The sequence below is a fragment of the Quercus lobata genome, chromosome 5 (assembly GCF_001633185.2).
Source record: "Quercus lobata isolate SW786 chromosome 5, ValleyOak3.0 Primary Assembly, whole genome shotgun sequence".
Lineage (NCBI taxonomy): Eukaryota > Viridiplantae > Streptophyta > Magnoliopsida > Fagales > Fagaceae > Quercus > Quercus lobata.
The window spans coordinates 75,832,651-75,838,650 of record NC_044908.1 but is presented as its reverse complement, the minus strand read 5'-3'; positions in this window follow the sequence as shown (position 1 = coordinate 75,838,650).

Here is a 6,000-nt window from a genome sequence, read left to right as displayed (position 1 = left end):
ATAAACGAGGTCTCGTTATCACTGATTAATCTCTTGGGGATCTTGAACCTTGTAATGATATGTTCTCGAATGAAGTTTGCTATGGCTGCTCCGGTGGCTTTTTTCAAAGGGATGGCCTTTACCCATTTTGTAAAGTACTCTGTGGCTGCTAAGATCCATATGTAACCATTGGATGGGGGGTTTATAGGCCCTATGAGATCGAGCCCCCAGGTGTGTAAAGGCCTTGGTGTTGTCATATCCTGCAACACATTTGGGTGAGTATGGATCGCATCTCCAAGAACTTAATAGGCGTGGCAGGTTTTGACTAGTTCCTCGGAGTCCCTTTTCATAGTTGGCTAGTAGTACCCCAACAGTAGTAACTGTTTATAGAGCCTTCTTTTTCCTGGGTGACTTCCGTAATCGCTGGAGTGGACTTCCCTGACTACTTCTTTGGCTTCCCTTGGCCCCAGGCATCTTAAGGGATCCCTACTGTATCCCCTTTTGAATAGGATCCCGTTTTACAAGAAGTACCTGTCCGCAAGTTTCTTGAGTTGGTGGGCTAGCGTCTTGTCAGTTGGTAGGATCCTTTAAGCCAAGTATTCCATAAAGGAAATTCTCCAATCTTCTGTAACAAATACAGTGTAGTTTTCTTCTTTGTCTATCGCAAGTTGACATTCTTGACATTTTTCTTGTATAGTTGCTGCCTCTTTGTTCATGTTTGGCCAGTAGTATCCCATGCGTTGCATTCTTCTATATAGGGTGATCTTTTCTACGATTCCGCAAGCTTGGGTATGTAATTATTCTAGCCTCAATTTTCCTTCCTTCTCGTTGATACACATGGATAGGATGGATTCCTCCAGGCAACCTCTTATATAGTTCCCCTTCTATCAGAGTGTAATCCCTCAGCTCTTTGATACTCCATCCAGGTCCTGCCTCTTTCATTTTTTCTTTGACTTCGCTCCTCCAATCCCACTACTTAGACTCTCTAGGGTACATCTTTTGGAGGATCCTTATGATAGAACGTTCCTGCTTTCCTATCCTTACCAGCGTGTCCCTTCCTTTGAATAGTACTTGGGATCCCAGGGTAGCGAGTGCATCAGCAACCTGTTTTCACTCCTTTGAGTGTACTCTATGTTGAAGGTCTGGAATTCCTGCTCCAGCCTTTGCGCACAAGTCCTGTAGGCTGCTAAACTTTGTTCTCTTAGCACAAAGTCACCTTTCACCTGGGAAACTACAAGATTGGAGCCTCCCAATACTCTTATATGCTTTGCTCCTATATTGAGTGCTATAGTTAGCCCGGTTAAGTATACCTCATATTCAGCTGCATTATTAGAACAGGAGAACCCAAGTTTGAAAGACAAGGGTATGGTATCCCCATTCTCATAGCTTAGTATGACTCCTACTTCATTTGAAGTTGTTATAGCTAACCCATCGAATCTCATTGTCCATTTTTTTCCTGGGATCTCTGCCACTGCCACCTCACCCGGGATCTCTTCACTCAGTGAGCTTTCTTCCTTTCTTGGGAATGAGCTAGTAGATTTGCTATGGCTTGGCTTTTGACAGCCTTGGGGGTCCTAAGGCCTATGTCATATTGAGAGAGCAGGACCAGCCACTGTGCTATCCTTCCCATGAGAAGGGGCTGGTGTAAGAGTGCCTTTATGGGGTGGGACTTTGTCACCAAAAGGATCTGGTGAGCTAAGAAATACCTTTTCAGTCCTTGAGACGTGTAGATAATCACTAGACAGGCTTTCTCTATCCTGGGGTACTTGGTCTCGGCGTCTTTGAGTGTCCTGCTTACGTAGTAAATAGGTTGCTCATTCCCATCATCATCTTCCTGTGCTAGCAAGGCTCCTATTGCTTGGGAATTTGATGCTAAGTATAGCAACAGGGGTCACCCACGTACTGGTGCTTGGAGAGTGGGCAAGTGATTCATGATCTGCTGAATCCTTTAGAAGGCCTCCTGTTATTCCGTTCCCTAGGTGAACTCAATTCCCTTTGCAACAGTTTGGATAAACCCATTGTAATTGAAGCTAGCCTAGGCACAAATCTCCTAATATAGGAGACCCTCCTTAGGAAGCTTTTGAGCTCTCTCACCATTGTCGGTCTTTTCATTGTGGCAATGGTTGTGGCTTTGGCTGGGTCTACACTTATGCCTTTGTGATGTACTAGAAACCCAATGAACTTTCCAGCAGACACCCCGAAGGCACATTTCATGGGGTTCATGCGTAGTTTGTATTTCCTGCATCTTTCGAAAACTTGCTCAAGTACCTGAAGGTGTCCTGTCCTGGTTTTTGACTTGACCACAATATCATCTACGTAATCTTCCATCTCCTCATGCATCATGTCATGAAAGATAGCTGTCATGGTTCGCTGGTATGTGGCCCCTACATTTTTGAGGCCAAATGGCATTACAGTGTAATAAAAATTCCCAATTGGAGTTCTAAATGCCGTTTTCTCTGCATCCTTGGCAGCCATGCGAATTTGGTTGTACCCACTGTACCCATCCATAAATGAAAACATAGAACTTCCTGCAGTTGAATCTATAAGGAGGTCGATATTGGGCAAAGGGAACTCATCTTTTGGGCATGCCTTGTTCAGATTGTGAAGGTCCACACAGCAACGGATTCGACCATTTTTCTTTTTCACAGGTACTATGTTAGAAAGCCACTTGGGGTGCTGGATGGGTTTGATAAAACCAATTGTCAGTAGCTTCTTGACTTCTTGAATTATCTGAGCTTCTACCTCAGTGTGAAAGACCCTAACCAGCTGGACTACAGGTCTGATTCCTGGGTCCACGTTGAGAGAATGAACTACCAATCCTGGGTCTAGACCAGGCATTTCATCATAGGTCCATGCGAACACGTCCCTGTACTTCTGGAGTAAGGCCACTAATTGCTCCCTTTCTTGTGCCGTCAGCTGGCTGCTAATAAAGACAGGCTTCTGGGATCCCAGCTCGGCTCCCAAATTTATTTCCCTTAATTCTTCCTCAGGCTGAATCTGGGCTTCCTTAACTGGTTCCTCTGAGATTTCTTCTTGGGCCATCATGCAATCTGGTGGTCCGGGACTTTTTTGCGTGATGCATTCAGGTCCAACGAACCTTCACAAGCGATAAATCAACCTTCCCCCGGGTTCTCGCACCACCACGCATTCTTGGGATCCTGAGGAGCTGAGCTCCCTCTTTTGCCTTTTCTTTTCCAGAAGGTTTCCAGGTCACGGGTGCCCCTTCCTACTTCTTCTTCTTCCAGGATAAGTGCTCCTAAGGTACCTGGTGTGGGGTTCTCATCATCTGGTTCTAACTCATCATAAAACATTGTTTCTGTGAAATTTACTTTTCTTTGGTTGAAAGGGTTACGGTTGGCAGGGATCCTCACGGACCTCCCGTTCAATCTCCCTTTAATACATTGATGGTACGTGGACGGAATAAAGCGGTGTTTATGGAACCACGGGCGTCCCAACAGTACATGGTAGGACACCTTTGCATTAATTACATGAAACCTAGTCAAGGCTACTATTGGTCCTACTCTTAAGGCCAGCTGCACATACCCTTCAGTTGATTCTACCGACCCTCAAAATCTTGTTATTTCCATGGGAGCCCCCAGGATCCTCCTGTCAACTAGGCCCACCGCTTCCAAGGTACTTAAGGCTATGAGGTTGAGTGATGCCCCTGTGTCCACCAATGCTCTTCTGATTTGGACACAATTCCTGGTGGCCATTAGATAAAGGGGTCTACGGTGATTTGGATGCTCAACCTTCATGTCCTCATTAGTGAAAGTTATTGGATTAGTTGTCTCCAAGAAAGCTCGACTAGCATATGATTCTGCTATGAAACATTCCATTCCCAAATCTACTACTATACTCATGAGAGACTCTATGGCCACCCTTCTTGCTTTTGGTCCAAATCTCAGTTGGTTGAATAGTGACCTGAACTTGGGATTCTTCTAGAGGGTCTTGACTGTGCTTGGGTGGAATGATTCTTCATATTCTTCTGCTTATGTCGGGTTCCCATGGATTACTACAGCTACCACCCTTTTCCCTTTGTGGTTGGATAAGGGGTTTCTTTGCACTTCTGGCTCCTTTTGAGTGAGCTCCAGGGTTCCTTCTCTTAACTTTTTGTGGAAGAGTTTACGGAGGGTCCAACAATCCTTGGTGGAATGCTTGACATAATTATGGATCCTACAAAACAAAGGGTTCTTCCTTTCTTCCTCAGTTGGTGGCTGGACACAGTAAATGGCCTAACAACTCCATCCCCAATCCATTTGTCCAGGACATAGTTTAACTCCTCTGCGGTACATGGGATCACCGGTGGTTCCTTGAACACCTTCCCGTTAGGCCTCTTCCTTTTCTCTCCTATTGATGCTGTCATGGCTTGGGATACTGACATCCTTTTTGTCCTCATAGTTTGTGATGTCCTACTAGTTCTATCTAACAGGTCAGCAAACTGTGCGATGCACAGATTTTTGAGGTTGAGTCTGTAATCGAAAAGCATGTTGGATATACAGGTTTCTACGAGTTCTTTTTCTTCATGGTCCCTATAACAATCTAGAGACACATCTTCAAACCTTTTAATGAACTGGACAGGATCCTCCCCAGGCCTCTGCCTTACCATCTGAAGGCTTTGTAAAAGTGATCTTGTCCTCACCGGGGTAATAATTAGCACAGAATCTCTCCATCATTTCATCCTAGGTTTTAATGGACCCAGGTCTCAGCGTGGTGTACCAAATATATGCTCTATCCACTAAGGATTTAGCAAATTCTCTTAGACATAGTTCTCTATCTCCTGCGTAGGGGCCTATAGTGTGAATGAACCTACTCACGTGCTCACAGCGCTTCCATTTCTTCCATCAAAAGGATGGAACTTTAGGGGTTCATACCCTTTAGGGTATGGCTTACCAAGGAGTTCTGGTGGAAATGGGGGATCTCGAGAGAATTGCTTGGGGATCCCCAAAAGTTTTTCCCTTTCTTGCTCCAAGAGGGCACTGACATCTGCCAATGTTAGGTATTAGGGGTTGGTTCTCCCTCCCACTGCTGACCCTTTTTCTGGTTGAGTTCTGTCTTGGTTACCCGTAGGGGGAACATTGTCTCTAATTTCCTGTGTCCTACCTTCTTTGAGAACGCGAACTTCTTTCTCCAAATCCTTCAACATCACTGTCATTCGAGCCATGGGGTCTGGCTCCTGCCTTGCGTGCCTTTGTTCTGACACGACCTCCTGCCCCATTAGGGGTACCTCGCCCCTCTGTTTGGAAGCTACTTCGTTTTCTCCCACGGGCTCAGAGGCCGCAGGTGGCATATTAGTACCTTTGCTGTTCCTTTGTCTTGGAGGCATGCTCTGTGAAGGGATTGCTTCTTCCTTCTTCTTTATCTAGTCCCCAGTGGAGTCGCCAAAATGTGAGAGTGCTTTTTTTTTTAGCACACAGGCCCAAGGATCCTAGGCCAAATAATTATAGTTTGGTGGACTGGGGTTTGGTTCACCACAGCTAAATGACTATTTAATAACCAAGTGGTGCACATGGCATGCTTCCTACAATACACATAAACTAGCAAACAAGAATATTTGTATTGAACAACAAAAAAAAAACCAGCAAAAAGAATACAAAGCAATGGTCAGGGATCCTCAAACTTCATTAAATTTTCTTTATTATGATTACAGTATGCTCACTAAGACGTGATACAAGGTTCAAGTAAACTCAAAAATTACATACTTAGATGACTATCCAAGACTCTAAGACTTGCAAAATTTGAATCCTTTTGAATCCCAGCACGTGCTATAATGACTGTTTTTGGGATATTGGGAGATAGTTTACTACTTTCTTTGAGTTCTTTTGACAGAACTTTCTCAATGATTCTATTGTAATTTTCTATTGCTTTCTTCACAAAAAAATTCCTCCCCTTTTGCCGGCTACTTTTCCCCCTTTTTATATAGTGTTATTCTAGAGTCCCACGGAACTATTGATTCCCCTGTTTTACTCCCTAGGTACCAGAACCCATTTTGTGCCCATCATCCAGAAGGTTGAGCCTTTCCTT